General features: G+C 40.5%; 1 protein-coding gene across 1 annotated transcript in view; it reads left to right on the top strand.

The window, feature by feature from the left end:
• The window catches only part of TOX (thymocyte selection associated high mobility group box), a 306,751-nt gene that overhangs the window by 92,215 nt on the left and 195,845 nt on the right, over positions 1-18,691 (top strand). The window lies entirely within an intron of this gene.

Below are 18,691 nucleotides of genomic sequence, written 5' to 3'. Positions count from 1 at the left end.
ATACAGAGATATATCTGTGTACTGGAGATATTTTATGTATCTTAAATACATAACATATTATAGATAGAGAAATTATTTTGTTATTGATATAGAGAAATATATAATAAATTTATATATATATACATATATATATAAAACATAGATAATTTTATATATTATATATGAAATTTTGACCTTCTCAGTTAGCTAGTGTTTTCCTAACCAGTTATATCCCAGGGCCTAGGACTACATAATCTAGACACAACTTTAGTGGTGAACCAAAACCCTAAAGCATTTCCTTTGTAGATGGCACCCAGTCTGTTTCTTGAACAGGTTGTGTAGCTTTCTTGGTGAGAGCGGAAATCAAGAGGTGCAAAGGTGCAAACAGGGAACTAGCCAGTGGAATCACGGTAACCATGGAAGCCTTCAGCAGTCACCCCCGACCTTCCAACCCCCTCTCCATGCTTCCCCGTGCCTTCTGGTCTAATCACAGGGACATCGTTTGTGTGCTCTGTGGTGTTTTTATAGCAATTCTACAGCTGTCTTGAATTGCTTCGTGTCCTTATGTAAATTTTGCATCCAAATATTTGGTGCTCTTGGACCAAGAGGGGCAGAAGACTAACATTTGTTGAATACTGGAACTTAAAGTGAAACACATTTCTTTCTGGCGACTTGAAACTTGGAGTGCCATGATAGAATTCCTCTCTCCAGTACACGGTACCCGAATGTCACTCACATAGCAAGGCTGTTAATCACGTTTCTCAGGGTCCAAGGGTTACAGGCTTATAGGACTGACAATAATAGTGGATTCTAGATCTTGGAAGTTTTCTTATCCAAAGCCAGATTGCTCTAGGAAAGGAGCTCATTTGTCAGATTGAAGGGAGACCTTGAAGAATCTTTAGCATGATGCTGAGCGGTGTATTCACCTCTGTAGACCAGAAAAGTGACATGTTGGACCTCCACCCCTCTCCTTGTTTGGCCGCTGTTGGAAAAAACTGGGGTAGCCTCCTTCACGGCTTTCAGTCTTCCGTCGCGTTCCTTACGCATGCCTCGGTCTTTCCTGCTGGTTCATGCCTTTGCTGGTCACTAAAGCCATGCCTTTCAGATCCCACCAGCACTCTGACATGGAATGACAATGACATGGAACTGTGGACTATCCTTGCAGAAAACAGCTTGATAACAGTATAGGCAGGTCGGGTGCAATTCCAAGGTTGGCTTACGGCTGTTTAGCTTGTTGAATGCACGAGTGAAGAAATAAACTTAAGTGAAACAAATCCAACACTGATAGATGGCCTTGAACGAGTGAAGCTGTTGCACATGCTCTCTTGTCTCATTGTGTCTGGTCTTGAAACTTACACCCTGATGGGGCTGTAGTCCTGAGTGTCTACACCACGCAAGTGGAGGCTTCGTCACTATCCGTGCAGTTTCATTCAGTCAGCATTTTTGAGCACTTACTCGTTCCTGGAGCTCCACTAGTCCTAGAGGTAAAATTGGAGCAAGGGAAGGACCCTGTCCTTGAAGAGTCCTCTTCCCGGGGGAGTCAGTCACACGAACACAGACGCCACTGCAGGCAAGTGCAGTAGTGGTCACAGGTATGAAGTGGCAGGAGGGGAAGGCATGAAGTCCTGGCTGGGGAAAGAGCTGGTGTCCTGCAGAGAAGGTGATGTCTGTGTGGGCCCTGGAGGAAGGATGTCACCAGGCAGATTGAGACACAGGCAGGGAGGAAGGCAGAGGACGGCATGAGCAAATCACGGGGAAGCTTCAGGAGTGATGGAGTTGGTCTATTTGGAATGCAACCTTTATAGGGTTAGAATGGCTATCCAGGAGGCTCTTAGAAAAGTAGGCTAGGATTGCATTATGAAGGCTTTGTGTGCGTCAGCAACATAAACTTTGCTGCCTTATTTGTGTATGAGTGTTACCTCCTGATTGGATAATGGGGAGCCTCTGGAGAGTAGGGATTGGGCTTCAATCTCGTATCGGTATACAGTCGGTGCTTAATGATATCTAATGAATTAAATGAAGTAAACAAATGGTGAATTTATGACAGGATAAGATTCTCATTTCTTCTTTTTTTTTTATTACCCCCCCCCCCCTATATATTGTAATGAAGAATCAGGAGAATCAGGAAGGTTCATCCTGGCAGGGAACTTTAAGGTCAACTTACCAAAATGCACATCTTACAGAGAGTTGCTGAGGGACATACTAAGGGCCATCAGGGTTGGGTCCTGGGTCTTCTGAGTCCAAGTCAAGTATAATTTCTATTCCATCATGTGTTTGTTAAATTTTTTTCTGAAATATCACTAAAAATCATGTTGCTTAAACTTTCTGCCACTAAGGGTATATTTTTATATCGAAGGATATGAAGATAAACCACAGTCGGGTTTCTGAGCAATTTCAGAGTGAGGCCGGGCTGCTGATAGGACAGTAAAGGAATTTCAGTGGCTACTATCATTGTCTTAATAGTTGATATTAAAAAAAACACTTTAATATTATCTTTAATAGTTTCATTACTTGCAAGTTTAGTCAAATTTGACTTGTTTGGGAGTTTTGTGCACTTTAATGTATTTACTTTTAGGAAAAAAAAAATCTTTGGACATGTTGTCACTCTAAATTACATGGGGATAATACTACCCTCACTTTCCTAGAGCTTAGACATTTTTTTTTTTTTTATTTTGGCGGGAGACATAAAGCCAAACACGCAGAGATTAAAAAGGAGAGCCAGAAGAGATATAATCCGCATTATCTGAAACTCATGTTCTATACACAGTGTAGCTGGGTTCGTGATAAGGTTTCCTAAAGCACTGTGTTTAGAAGCAACTAATTATAAAGAGGGTTGGTTGTTGGTTACTAGCGTCAGACCTAGAACTGACCACAAAAACGTGACAACCTGATAGGTACGTAAGATCCTAAAAAACTGTTTTAAACACAATCGCTTCTAAGAACTTTCAAAGCCTAAAGGCATGTACCCATTATCCAACACCAAGAACATACTTAGTAGCCCCTTGAGAATATCATCCTTTTATGGCAGATTATAGTAATTTATGCTCCAGGAAAACATTCTGATATTTTAAGAAGAAAAAAAAAAAACTGTGCTAAGGAGGCTTTTTAATGAAGTGGTGATTGCACAGTATCATTTTAGAAATATTTATATCCAAGATGGTTAAAATGCTTTAAAAGATAGGTTGTTTCTGAGCCATAGGTAAAAGACCACTCTCCAGACAACTTCTTAGTATCAAGGAGCACATACTAAATGCTTCTTACATGGCAGACACTGTTAAATATTGGGAATTTACAAAGATTAAGAGATATGAGGCTTGCCTTCGCTGAGTTTGCAGTCCATCGGAAGAGACCTAATATGTAAAATAAGCATAGGGACATGGAAAAAGAGAACTACCTATTCAGAGGGCTCTCCCCAGAAAGTTTCAGACAGTTCTGTTCTTCTGGCTGTTACTTTTAATCTTTCCTGTCCTCCCCTCCCCTCCCCTCCCCTCCTCTCCCCTCCCCTCCCCTCCCCTTCCCTTCCCTTCCCTCCCCTCCCCTCTCCTGTCCTCTCCTGTCCTCTCCTCTCTTCTCTCCTTTCTTGTCCTGTCCTGTCCTGTCCTTTTCCATTTTCACTATTATAGCTTATTCTTTCCATTACCTGTAATGATTAAATATAGTTTTGGTTAGAGCAGAAACTATAAACTCTTTTCTTTCACGTGCACAATTTGAAGTTCTCTCTGGTTTTCCCTCTAACTTAGCAGAAAATAAGAAGCCTGCTGAGTTCAGACATGCTTCATTCATTTTTTTTCCCTCAAGGTCAAGCTCTTGTGACCAACAGAATGGTTATGGTCACTTCGGGATGTGACACTTCATCAAAAGGAGAGCAATGCATTTATTTGGCACAACAACAAGAACAAATCCATCTTGAATTCAATATCATTGTTCCCATTTTATAGATGAGGAAAGCAAGATCCAGAGAAGCTAATAAGTTGGGTTGGTATTTAGCAATAATCAGAAAATAAATCTTAGTGACTTAACATGGCATTATGACAGTCAAAACTTCTCGACTATGGGAAAATAATAGGGTCTTTTATTTGGAATATAGTGGAAAAAGCCATGCACTGGCTGAGTTCTTTACTAAGTGGTAGTGGGACTTTGAACGAATCCCTTAACCTCCCTGGGGTGGGTTTCTCCAATTGTAAAATTAAAGGATTGACTAGATGAAACGCACAACTGTTTTTTTTTTTATCTGTTACATGATTCTCAAATATTGAAAACCAGAGTCATAGATCACCTTTACAATGGTTTTTAATAAAAGCAGACCATGCAGGTAGTTTCTCACGTTGTGAGAGTCTGAAGGATCTGTGCAACACCGTTATTAAGATTGTGGGTTATTACAGTAATAGGCATAGGTAGGGCATTTACTGTGTACTATACCAGATTTATAAATTATTCTTAAGGTGGTATAAATGCATTGAATACACGTAAGCTAAGCTGTGGGCTCAAAGGTTTTCTCAAAGGCCTGCCATTTCTCGGCAAGATGGGATCTCAAAGCAGGTTTGCTGAACATCATTAGTGTGAACTTCAGAAATTGCATCGTGGAAGTCATACACCACTGAGATTTTCATAATTTAAACATAACTGTCAGTGAAAGGAGTCTGAGTTCATAATAGTGGCTGGTTTTCAGCCACTTGGGAATGGTGGGTATGCTTTTCATAGATGCTTTTCACCTTTCCCTCTGACTAGAGCCGTCAAGGTCTCAGTTCCAACCCCTGCAACAGGCTGGGCTTTGCTCTCCTGCCTCAAGGTAGTGTCCCTCTAGGCACAGTGAGCCCAAAGCCAAGGCCAGTTCATGCCGTGTTCAGGTGTGCCGGCCTTTCACACGTAAGCACGATTGGGCACCTGTTTAGTTTTACTTTGCGAATCATCCGTCATCGTTTTTGAAAAATGTTTCCAATGTTTGTTTATTTTTTTTAAGAGAGAGATGGAGACAGAGCGCGAGTCAGGGGAGGGGCAGAGAGAGAGGGAGACACAGAATCCGAAGCAGGCTCCAGGCTCAGAGCTGTCAGCACAGAGCCCCATGCGGGGCTTGAACTCGTGAACCGGAGCGGAAGTCAGCCTCTTAACCGACTGAGCCGCCCAGGCGCCCCTCATCTGTCGTCATTTTTAAATCCCATACTGGTGAACTGCTCCCAGCTGGATATCTTAGGATACACCTTTACTTACCACGAGTTTACCGGTTTTTGTGTTTCAAGAAGTAGAAATGTTTGGGGCGCCTGGGTGGCTCAGTTGGTTAAGTGTCCGAGTTCAGCTCAGGTCACGATCTCACGGTCCATGGGTTCGAGCCCCGCGTGGGCTGGTGGCTCAGAGCCTGGAGCCTGCTTCCGATTCTGCGTCTGCCTCTCTCTCTGCCCCTCCCCCATTCATGCTCTGTCTCTCTCTGTCTCAAAAATAAATAAACGTTAAAAAAAATTTAAAAAAAAAGGAAGTAGAAATGTTTAAGGAAAAGCATCACAATCACCGTGCATCCCCTAAAAGATAAAATACGATTTGGAAACAGGCATAATGCTATAATCCACAGCACGTGTGGAGGCAAAGGCTTGTAGAAGGATGCTCAGAGATTTTAGAGATGGATACCTATGGATTTGAATCCTGACTTTGGTGTTCCTGGCTGTGTGAAATCAGGGAGGATACGTAACCTCTTTCATGTTTTTATTTGTGAATGGGGTCTAGCAAGCCCACCTCGTATAGTTGTGATGTGGACTAAAGGAGCATAAGTAAAGCCTCAGTGTGGGAGTCCTTGGTTGGAGCTTCTACACTGGCATGGAATCCTTAGTTGGATTTCTACACTGAAATGAACATGGATGAGTTTAAGGACTGAGAACATACCACTGAAATTAGAACATCTAAACTGATATGATGGCTCATAAACCCCTTCTCTATTTAATCTGGGGTACAACTTAAATTCCCTAATTAAAAGTGGTAAAAAAAAAAATTCAGAGGGTTGGTAAGTGATAAATGGCTTCTGTAATAATCCTTTCTTAGAAGGTGTAGATTACTTTGTGACAGAAAATAACGCGTTACATACGAGACTTTTAAAATCCCTCCCATACAGATTGACTAGATGATGATTTGGATGATTTTTTTTTTCTTTCTCTTCTCTTATGGATCCACAGGGAATATTGTAGGATTTATCACCTAATAAAATTTAATGGAAAGTTTTAGGAAAAGTTAAGAAAAAGATAGCCTTAACCCAGGTGTGATGGTTGGAATTTCAATCATAACTTTGGCTCTCTCTATATTTGGAAGAAAGTAAAATAATACAGATCGGTATAGGGTAATTAGTAAGAGCTGCCTGTGGAGAGTCACTTTGTTTTAGAGAACCGTTTCACTATTTGAGAAAACCGGTCTATTTCTGTACTTTGGACATCTTCCAAATTTCAGTTTCCAGAGACTTCTCTCTCCTGCAGGGTGACCTGCTCAGTGAAGAAAGAGTCTCAGATTTTTTTTATTTTTCTATGATTGTAGAAAACCTATTGCCTGGCAAAATTTCAGAAGTGACCTTTCTTTTCTGACAACAGATGGCAGTGTTTTCAGGGACAATAGCCCTGTATTTATTAGCTACTAAGGAATCTTACACTATGTTTCTCTCTCAAACCACCAGCTCCTCCATCAGGAGCTGGTATATATACAAGGGCACTTTGATTTCATAGGATGTTTTTTTTTAAACGGGGGAAAAAAGGTTGGAGTGAATCGCCCCTTTGTTGGAAGGTTTTAGATACATTTCCTGCTATTATATTTGCTTAGAGAAATTAAATTTTATAACTCTACCCTTTTAATAAAAGAGAAAACTTCCTTTGTATATAGGTATAGTTAATATTACCTAAACTATAACCTACAGATACATCTTTAAGTGTCATACTCTTAAGTTGATGATTATCGAAAGTTTATAGTTTACTGTAAACGACTATGTTTATTTTATGAAGGGATGGTAACACGTTCAGCTGAAACTTAAAAAGAAATCCTAAAATGTCTGATCACATAACTAGTTGATGGTTTTTCATAGATATGCTTGGCGTTTTAGGGCTTTGACAGGAACCATATCTTAAATACTCTGTTGTATTCATTTAACACGATGCAGCATCGCTAGGAACGTGGTGCGGACACACAAGAAATATGAACTTGAAGCTGACCCTAAAGACCGTATGTAAGTTTTAGGCAGGCGGAGAGGATAAAGAAAAGTGTTCTTTGCAAGAAAGAATGGCAACAGTCCCATCAGGGACTGACAAATAGTTCAGTGTGTCCCAAGTGAAAGATAAGGAAAATAGATTGGAAAAGGAGGTGGTACCAAATTGTGGAGACCTTTGAATGACTTCTTGGGCCAGTGGTTTTCCCATTAGTGTGTCTTAGCCTATAAAGGAAATTTTGAGTGGAAGCCCAGTGCAGTTTGTAAAGCAAAGTGGTTGCTGTGGAGGCTAGTCCTTGAAGCACATCCACAAAACTCTTAGCACTATCTTTCCAACTAAGAAAGAAAACGTTCATTGTGGAAATGACTCATAGGCAAGATAGGACTCATTCACTTCCTCATTAAGTCATTTTACAAACTGAGCACCTATTATGGGTTATGCAGTTATTTCATAAGTGTATTTTGTTTAATACTTGCATAAAGCCTGATTCATGGTAAAGATAGAGCCAAAGTTGATGGGGAGAAGAATATTTTGCACAGCAAATCAATTTATGCATATTATCTAGCCAAATTATAGGACATTAAACACACTGACCATTGAATAAAATAATTGGTAATGATTCCAAAGCAGAGAAGCACACATGATGCATACTCACGTGCCTTGTTACATAGCCAAATGTGTCATACACGTGTGCACACACACACACACACGTATATACATGAGTATGTGTCTGTTGATCTAAACAATTATGTATCTGTATGAAAAGAAAAGAGTAACCCAATTAAATTGCAATTTCTTTTTCTTTTACTTAAATGCATTTTCTTAATATTTTGTCAATTGAGACAGCAATTAAAATTTATTTTTGGTTCGGCAGTCATTTTTGTATTCTCTTCAACTTTCCACAGTAGTTTGTGTCTGCTGTGTAAAAAGTAGAATGAGTGTCCTACTTCTGTCTGTTTCCATTATGCTTCTCCTTCTTGGCTGCATTTGTTTTTCTCTCTGTGCCTGGTGGGACATTAAAGGTTCTATAATTATTTCGATAAGATCAGGGTTGCAGATATCTTTGGTTTCACTTAGCTCTTTGCTAATAATTTGGCTTTAGTGCTGAAGGCTAACAAACATCTTATTTAACAATGCATGTTTAAAACCGGATGCCCTGAAGAATACTGTAGTTATTAATCTATTGCAGATCTTTTTTCTCGAATATATAATTATCTGTCAATTTTAGGAAGCATACTCTAATGTTTAAAATCTTAAATATTTAAGAAAGCAAATGAATTTTGAATATGAAAGAAAGCATATGATATGATCCTGGTGAGAAAATTAATCAGGATTTACCTTAAAAAAAAACACACATTCTATCAAGTCAGGATTATTGGTCAACAGAAAAGCCCCATCTTAAGAAGTTAAAACAAGATAGAAGTAACGATTACCTGGACCACCAGGTTTAACAATATAAGCAGAGGCTTCAGAAGCCTATAGAACTGGCTTGGCAAGTTAAATCATTATAAACAACATGAGACAGACCAACCAGAATAATCTGTGTTGGCTTTTTTTTTCTTATAATTATCTGTTCTCAGTCCTGAGTAATCATAGTGGGATTGTTAGTTACACCCCAACAATTGGTTTGTTTTGTCTCAGTTTGTTTTGTTTTGTTTTAGCAAGAAGGGCATTAACTATAAACATGTTATTAAAATCAAGGGGCAAAAGCCCAGAACATTCCGGTCTACAGTTGCTGCACTCACCCTGGGGAGTCCAGTGAACCTCGATTCCCTGTAGCTTCTGGAGTCTCTCAGCACGAGTGAAGCAATTTAGGGACACCTTAGAGAGTAAAGAGGCAAGAAAAGCGTGCGGAATATCCGGACTTAGAATCCTCTTGAATGATCCAGAACCCTTGGGTGATCTTGGCATAAAGAAGCTCGTTGACCTTTCCTTAACCTGGCATGTCCCAACTTAGCCCATTTAAATATAACCTACTCTCACGTTGTGGATCCCACTTTGGGAAATACTACACTAGAATCTTCCCGATCCTAACATTACACAGGAGGGCTCTTTTGAGTCATTAAATTCAATGGCCGGGCCGAGGGCCGAGGGACAGACGGAGGAGCAATGCTCCAGAACCTTCCTAATTCCCTGTTCCCACTGCCATACTCACTTCTTCCACAAGGTATTTTCTTTCTCACCGGGGCCCTTCTCCGCAGAAACATCATCTCTGCTTCTCGAAGTTGCTGTGAAGCTACCATAATATGACATCAGGTATAAAATAACATAGTTCGGGGCGCCTGGGTGGCTTAGTCAGTTAAGCGTCCGACTTCGGCTCAGGTCGTGATCTCGCGCTCCGTGAGTTCGAGCCCCGCATCGGGCTCTGTGCTGACAGCTCAGAGCCTGGAGCCTGTTTCAGATTCTGTGTCTCCCTCTCTCTGACCCTCCCCTGTTCATGCTCTGTCTCTCCCTGTCTCAAAAATAAATAAAATGTTTAAAAAAAAAATTTTTTTAAATAACACAGCTGATTTCCTTAAAACTTTACCATTTTAATGGCTGCAAAACAGTGTGACATGATAGGTCCACTTAGTCCTTGCTGGAAACCTATGGGCCTCAATGAAAATAAAATTAAATTTCTCATAAGATTTTAAAAATAGAGATTTTATACCAGCAGGGAGTACAAAACAGTGCTTTGTACTTATCGTTTGCCATTGTGGTGGTTGGTATAATGGAGAACGTACACTCTCTCTTTCTCTTTTTGACTTGAACACATCAAGGTAAGCAGCTGAGGGAGACAGAAACCAACTGTTTTTCCATTCACCTTATTATTGAGCTGTGGTTATAGAACTTCCGTTTTGTTATCAAAAGATCTTAACTAAAGTTTCAGTTAAGCAGAAAGAAAGAGTTAACATTTAAAAGTGTAGGAAAATAGCTCTCGACACCTGTTCCGAGTTTGCATTATAATATTTACAATAATATTACGCGGTCAATTGCAGTTTAAGACTGGTCTGAGAAGCACTGTCTTTTTATACTGTCTCTGATGTAGTTAATGTCATTGTTCTTGTCAGTTCATTTTACTTAGTTTTAAGGAACGTGTTTCTTCCTTCTGAGAGATCCAACACCCAACAGGTGTCTAATAATGGAATGCCTATGAAAATTATCTCAAAGGTATCCTCAGCTCAGGACAAACAAGTCATTAACGGCTAGTTTAAAGCAGAACTCCAAGCTGTGCAATTAACCAACAAGGCACACTTGTTAATGCTGTCACCTTTCAGGGGAGGATACGGTGCCTCAGGTAGCATTTTGGAAGCTAGAAGAGAAAGCTGAAGGAGTCAGTGAAAATCTCCCTGGTGCACGATACTGTTTAAAGACAGAATAAAAAGGGAGAGGAAAAAAAGCGGGGGGCGGGGGAGGGGGGAAAAAGGCAACATTGACATGGGCATGACCTCTCCAGATTTCGTTTAAACATGGAACCCCTGAGCAGTGTGACAACACAAAGCAGCACACCGTGTTTTACAGCCGACTAAGGTTTTGCTTGCAGGATGGAATTATACCAGCCGGGCAATTGCTTGGTGAACACCAGGCGCTCTGTCAGTAGCAGCCTGGTGGAGGCATCATGCCTCCCAGAGGTGAAATGTGGACTCTTCAAGGAGGAAGAAGGCCTTCATGCCCGTGGAAGTGTCCATGGCTCTGAACTGTAAAGAAGCAATAATAGAGACATCTTCAGCCAAGAGTGATTAACCGTCACACTAGAGGAGGTGATAGATAATATTTGGATTGGGAGAACGAACCCAAAGCTCGGCCACACTCACTCTCTACAAAGCTATAAAAGTCATAGGTAGAAATATTTGACTGAACACTCAGAGTCTCAGACAGGTAAAGCCAATGGAAGGGAATCATACAGTAAAAAATAATTTATTCACATATACATAGCTTATTTTGTCACGTACGCTTAAATAGCCTTTTCCTCTGCAGCTAGTTTGGATCCAATTGAATACAAGAAATGCCTTGTGACAGTGCTTGCGTTTTGCTTTATGATTGTGAACAAATGCAGAAAGCTAGTCGACGCATTCCTGGTATAGAAATATGATCTCTGTTGATTGGGTTGACATGCTAAACAGCAGTCTTATGTGTTCATATTTATTTAAAGATACCATTGCATCTATTATGAGCATAAGTGCTTATAACCATCTATTGACACTCATTTCTTAGTTGAGCCATAGGTATCAGTGGTCTCTCTGTAAAGAGACGTTTGACGCTCGAGCGTATTTAATACAGTGTGTCCTAATTGTGTTTGTATTTACAGAGTCTCAATTTTAAACAGCAAAAATACAGTTGGTAACTTTCAAAAATGGATCACTCTGGTTTGGGGGGCAGAGTGAGTTCTGTAAATAAAGTTACTGCATCAAATAAATGGTTTATTTTGCCCTGGTTACTACAAGAAAAACTGACTTTATTATTTTTAACTAGCCATCGTTGAACTCAGCAATGCTTGTCTTCGAATCCTTGTGTATACCCTGGCAACCAATACAGTTCTTTGCACACAGTAGGCAGTTAAATATTGATTCTGAGGAGCAGTATATTTCAAGAACAGGAGACCAATGTAGTGACTGCATTCCTTGAAAAATTGAAGTCTTATAAATACGGGTTTCTTTAAACTAATTTGTTATTTAGGGCATCAATATTAAACAGTCTGAGAATGGCCTGCTAGTGATTATCTTTTAAGAGCATAAAACTGAAAGCTGGAGGGAAAAAAAAAAAAAAGATTAGTAGTACCAAGTACTTTCTGTATTATCTTTAATGCTAACATTTAAAGAATGGCAGTGATAGAAAAATCTCAAATGACTAAACCATAAGCCTAGCCTCGCCAACAAAATTTGCACGACCTGATACTTCTGTGAGCCATAGAATCAGCGTATGTGTTACGTTAAAAGAGTTGATTTTTTTTATTGTCTTCCTCGCTTTCATTTCACATTTTTGCCATCATTTATATGCTGTTTGTTTTTATTTCAGGGTTAGTCAGCTATTTATTTCATTAGTATCGAGCAAAGCAAACCAATAGATAAAGAACTGTCTTTTTTTATCTGTGTCTTTTATAATCATTTCTCTTTTAAGTAATAAATTTACATTTTATAATCATAATCATGAAATTGCAAATGAAATCAGTTCTAGAAAGATTAATTCAGTCGTGCTCACAGCTGTGAAGATTGTGGAAATAAATATCATTTTGCAATAATGTATTCTTGACAAAGGGCATAACAAAAGAATGATTTCCATTCAGAGATAGTGGGTATATTTATTTTGCATGTTGGGGGAGGGGCATTCAGCTCTAGCTTTTCGACCCTGACCTAGTTTTGTAGCTGCTTATTATTCAGCTATATGTTTGAGAAATCTCTGTAATTTAATTTGGCATCCTCTTCTGCATGTCTGCACCCAGCAGTAGGGGCTCATGATATTAGCGGTGTCCCATGCTGAATCGTATTTATTTTAAAATATCCTAACGCACTCGTAACTCAGAAAGAAAGTGTTAATTGTTACCAGGGAACTGCCTGATTACAGACTTGCTGTCCCGTCCAGGGCCTTGCCATAATTAGTAACCACTGTTGACATTTAGATTTAAATTGAATTTTCTTCTAATTAAACCCAGAGGGGGTTGATCCTCTCAGATGTACAGGTTAATAAAATTAGTCAGAAACTGTTAAACAGTAAGCTGAATTCTCCAAGAGAGCTGTCCCAATGTATTGTTACGAATTCTGTAATTAATATTAAAGGCATTCATTAAATTTGAATTGTCTTTTTCTGGTTTGAGTTGCATATGGTTTTGTAGCAGTTATTTCTTTAATTAGGCCTGTTTCCTTTGATAACTGCAGTATTACTAATTTCTCTCGTGTTTGTAAATTTAGGATTATACATACCACTCCCCCATTCCATTCTGCAATGCATAATTCACAGCACCATTATTCCAGGAGTACCCAATGAATAATAATAAATGCTAAAAATAAATACAGTAGTGGCATGAAATTTTGGTACTCCAGATGACTCTTAACTGCTCTCTATTTGTCACTGTCCTTACAACAAAGATATTTAAGCTTGGAGCAGGTCACCAGCAGTTTTCTCCCCATCAGTGTATTTTTCTTATCTACTCCTCACAAGTTTTGACGTAACAGTGGCTTGATTTCGGGTGGCTTTGTCTGGTGATGGGAAGGCCACGGTGTGTATTCTACATATCAACACAGGCTTTGATTCCGCCTCCCTTCCAAAGACTTGGGAAAAATGAAAAGGCTCAACACTCAGTATGAAAATAGATGACAGGAAAATTTCCAACGATCAGTGATGAGAGATGAAGTGAATTTGGTCATTTTAGGGGGAGTGGTCCACTGTGACCCTTTGGATAGCATCTGAATTTACAGGAACTTTTACAAAGCAAAGCTTTAGCCACTCCTATCATTGTTTGATTTCTGAGCTCATGTATTAATTCCTTATGGACTCCACAGAATAATAGCATATTGTCAACTTCGCCATTGTACAAAATGTCTTGTTTTTAATATACCGATAAGAGTTTTATACATCAATACTTAATACATAGCACTCTGTAAATACGCTGGATGATCACAGTTTCTTTTTAACATTACTCATTTCGAAAACAATCACTGTTTCCTTCCTCTCCCTACTACCCCCCGTTACAAAATCATGTAGTCCATGCTTCTAGTCACTTTGGGATAATAGATTTCAGAAAAAGATTCCTATGGGATCTGGCAACACGCTTTCATGTTCTATTTACTCCTCAAGAGAGAGACATGGTTATTTTATAAAATGCTTCTTAATTTTCTAATCAAAATAAACAGAGGGAAACAACATGACTTCATTTTTCCTGCTCAGTCTACTTAACTAAACTGCCTTAAATAAAAATATTTCCAGGCACAGTTAAGCTCAGATGGGGAGGTTGAGGGGGGCACAGTACATTCAGCACACGAATAGCCATACCTCCTACAATACTGGGAGTCAGAACTTAAAATTTACGGAGTTTTAAATTACGGAATGGTGTCTTTAACATAATCTGAAACCTCATACGTAGGACATTATGGCTAGATTACGTGATATATTTGATGGTAGGCTTGTGTGACCAAATCCAAAATAGGATGTTGTTTAACAGTCTATTAGACTCCAACTTCCAGGCGGGGAGTAAGGTCCTGGAGCGAATGGCGTAATATCCAGATAAACAATAGTAAGTGCGTACTGTGGCATAATCTCACCCATTGGCCTGCTGGAAATCCTAGAACTGAGAACATACCGCTCTGCCCGCAGTTGTATGAAGGGCTATGTAAACGTGAGCCGATAGTTGTGAGCTACAAGCACCAGCAGGAACAGAATTGCCAGCATATCACAAAGGACTATGTATCCCAGTATTTTTTTTAATTTTTTTTAACGTTTATTTATTTTTGAGACAGAGAGAGATAGAGCATGAACAGGGGAGGGGCAGAGAGAGAGGGAGACACAGAATCTGAAGCAGGCTCCAGGCTCTGAGCTGTCAGCACAGAGCCCGACGCGGGGCTCGAACTCACGGACTGCGAGATCATGACCTGAGCCGAAGTCGGACGCTTAACCGACCGAGCCACCCAGGCGCCCCTGTATCCCAGTATTAACCACAAGTTTAATGTATTCGTTTCTAGTATTTCCTGAATCAGTTTATTTTAGGGTATTTTTTAACCTATGGGAACGGATGTGAGTGCCACGAGGGTGCACTGCCTGGGAATGAGAGGTTTCTGCCAGTTTCTGCCAGCTGGCTGAGGACACTGGGGCCAGTCATTTCATGATCTGTGACTCGGTTTCCTTCTGGGTGAAGTTGAGACAGTAAGTTCCCTCACCTCCCTATGAGTCTGTCATTTTTGAAGTCAAAGGAAAAGTGAGATGTTTGCACACAGGTGATTCTTTTAAAAATGAGCTATGATCATGATCACTATTTTTTAATGGAAGATAAAAGGATACGCATTAATTTCCTAGGTTTTATTCCATTAGTTATTTACTCCAGCAGCCTTTTTTAGAGTGAAAATGATATCCTGATTCTGACTTACTTTTTAAAATCTTTTCTAAATGTTTATGCATTTTCGAGAGAGCGAGCAGGAGGAGCGGGGGAGGAGCAGAGAGACGGGAGGACAGAGGGTCTGAAGCGGGCTCCATGCGGGGCTCAGACTTGCGAACCATGAGACCATGACCTGAGCCAAAGTCGGACACTCAACCTACTGAGCCACCCAGGGTCCCCATATCCTGATTCTGATTTTTAGATGGAATACTGATTTTTCCCTATAAATAGAGTGATTTCACGTGAGGTGTGTTGGTTAAGACTTCAAGCCTCTGGCCAGTGCAGATCAAGTTCTCTGTGGGTGCATCATTCTCATGGGGGGGGGGGGGGTCGGTTGATGGGCAATACGGAGGGGTGGGGGTCATATTCCCCAAATATCCCACTACCTTGGGCCTCCCTTGCCCAGTTCCTCCTTCCTAACACCCTCTCCCAGTATTCCTGGTATGAGCCGTGGTAATATCGGGGAAATGTTCATGCCTGAGTTCTTCCGTCCCTTCTCCAAACATGGGATTGGACTCTTGTGTTCTAAACTAATAATCAGAGGTCCTCCAATAGCCGTTAATCCAACTGTCAGGTTGGTTATTGGTTTACTTCACCGTTAAATGCCTAATTTTTGGAATACCGCGTTTTTCCTGTAGTCACATAAAGAAACAAAAGGTTGATTGCATTTTGCTGAGAGGAGATGAGGGTGACCAGAAGGAGGAGAAGTGAGCCATAGTGTCTGGGTGGTCTCCACCAACCCAGGAATTATTTAAATATAAAAAGTCAGATCAGGCCACTTTGGAGTTCAGTTCCTTCCCCTTTAAATTAGTGTGTCAAGCCTCACCTTGACCTTTAATGAATTCCTCCCTTGTAGCGTTTCTGTCCTCACCACATGCAGAGGATGGGCTCCTTTACAAAGCGGCATCGGGGTCACATGTCCAATCACTGTTTGTAGTAATGCACGCAGGTAACGTGGGTCCCGGAACAGTGGTGGCAGGAGAGCAGATAAGGTGCTTGGGCTATTATTCTTTTCCAAGAAACAGAATCGGAGTTTTATCTATAATCTCACTTAATATTCACGCAAACCCAAGACAGAGGTGGTATTATTATTATTACTATTATTCTCCTCTTATCAATTCAGAAACTGATAAGAAGAGGGGAGAGGTTAAATACCTTGATCAAAGTTTTAGACAGTTAGTGACTGGGCTACTCACCTTGCAGCCCACGTTGACCTAGTTTGAAAGAAGGACATGAGAAACAAATACAGATGTTAGTAAGGAGATCTCAGGACACGAGAAGGGATTTGCGGACTTGTGCCAACCCACGCTGCCATGTCCAGAAAGCTAGGCTCTCTTAGAAATGAACACACGAGCAAAAATCCTTCCTCTTCTCAGGGGGTCGCTACACTTGGCGAGCACAGCAGAAGGGAGAGGCTTGTTGAATCGCTGTGTCGTACACCTGAAGCTAATGTGACGCTGTCACACTGTCCTTCACTTGAAACAAAAAAGACCCTTCTCTTCTCCCTTCCTAGAGCTTTTCAGTTAGAGAGCGAGCCCAGGGCGGTAGGTAGTTTGTGCTGGTGAGTCAAGGGTGTTTTCAGCAGACCTTGTTGGGCTGGGCTGCTTTTTGGGGGGCAAGGATTCTTCCACACGGTAAAGCTGCCCATTGTGCTTTGGAGATAGAATAGAAATAAATAGGATTTTCCTCCAAGAGAAAGAGTTTTTCATGGATTGAAATCACATTGGTGGCAGGCTAATCCTTAGTCTCTTTGTTACCTTGGCTTTTGTTAAATAATGTCCAGTCACTACCTGTATCTTTATGTTCTTTAGATAAATTATGTGTAATTGTCAATCCTGACATGTTCCGTGAGTCAACTGAAAAGGGATCTAAAATACAATATATCTGAAATTAGCTTCATGGTTTTTCCATGAGTTCTTTCTTTGTCCAGACAAACTTCTTTCCCCAGAGACACTGGCTTTCTTTCGTTTCAGAAAGCAACAGTGAAAGAAACACCCTTTATTTACTATCATGACGGTTATGATTGCGATTCAGCTATGCAAATGGACACATCTCCCGGCCACCCGGCCTTTATCAGAAGGCCAATGGAGAGGACATGCACAATGGTCTTTTGTCAAAAACCCCGCCACTCTTTTCATTTAACTCCGATTTGTTTTTAGCAGGAGCTGTGACTGTAGGAGCAAGAGACTTGTGCTCCCTTAGTGCAGTGCATGGGGATAATAGCCCTTGGCTCATTATAAAGCCGTCAAATACATTATTATAGTTGATCCTCACAATATTGCAACGTGGTAGCTGTTATTATCCCAGTTTTGTTGAAGAGGGTTGTAAGGACCGAGATTCGGAAAGGTTAAATGGCTTTCATAATTTCATACAGCTATCAGGTGATACGGCTAGGATCACAATCCCGTCAAAGCCCCCTGCGCTGTGGTGGAATCCGGCACGATTATGGCAGGCAAAGAGGTAGCTGTAAATAAACCCGCTGCAGATTTTACATTTGGATTTGGGTTGGCTTCCTCATTCTTAAAATTATATGCAGCGTTTTAATATTATCTTCTCAGCAGCTCCTACCTAAAATACTTCAGTATCTTTGGCAATTTTTAAGTTCTTCTATGGTAATCTTTCTGAAACACAGTAATCATGATGGTCATAGTAATTGCTAACATATTTGTGACCTGTTTTCTTTTTTCTTTAACATTTGTTTTCATTTTGAGAGAGAGACGGAGAGAGTGCAAGCAGGGGAGGGGCAGAGAGAGAGAGAGAGAGAGAGAGAGAGAGAGGGAGAGAGAGAATCCCAAGCAGGCTCTGCATGAACCATGAGAGCATGACCTGAGCCAAAATCAAGAGTCAGATGCTCAACTGACTGAGCCACCCAGGTGCCCCTGCTTTCTGAGTGTAAAGCAACTTACTAAGCATTTTATTTGCACTGTTTCGTTTAATATTTGCAGCAGTCTTTTCATCAAGCACTCCTTTGTAGCCTCATTTTGTTCATGAGAAAACTCAGGCTTCCAGATTTTAAGTAACCGGTCCAAGATTCCATAACTACCTAAGTGAAAGAACTAGAAAGTGAACCCAGATTTTTGTGTCTTGAACATGAACTTGGAAGATCACTTTTCAAGTCAAGAGTATAATTCCTCAATCTTCCAATTCAAACAAACCCTCCAGATTGAAAGAAGACACTATTCTCCTTCCATGTTTATTCCAAATCTGTATTACAGATTACTTACAGCTGGTCAGATTTTTAAGTACATTTTCCATTTGCGTATTTCTTGCTTATTTTACATCTCCCTTTGCTGGTGCCGCGCCACAGGTGAGATTAAGTGGCAGCAGAAGGTGCTCTTAGATTCTCTAAGAGAGAATCCTCCACCTCAAGGAGAAGTAAAGAGAAGGAAAACAGTAGAATGTGGAAGAAACAAAGGGGGGAAGGAAAAGAGAGACAAAGAGCCCACAGAGTACAAGATGGGAGATGGGAATAGCTTGTACT

Source organism: Panthera leo, chromosome F2 (assembly GCF_018350215.1).
Source record: "Panthera leo isolate Ple1 chromosome F2, P.leo_Ple1_pat1.1, whole genome shotgun sequence".
Lineage (NCBI taxonomy): Eukaryota > Metazoa > Chordata > Mammalia > Carnivora > Felidae > Panthera > Panthera leo.
The sequence above is the reverse complement of the archived record's forward strand: the minus strand, read 5'-3'. Positions and strand labels throughout refer to the sequence as shown.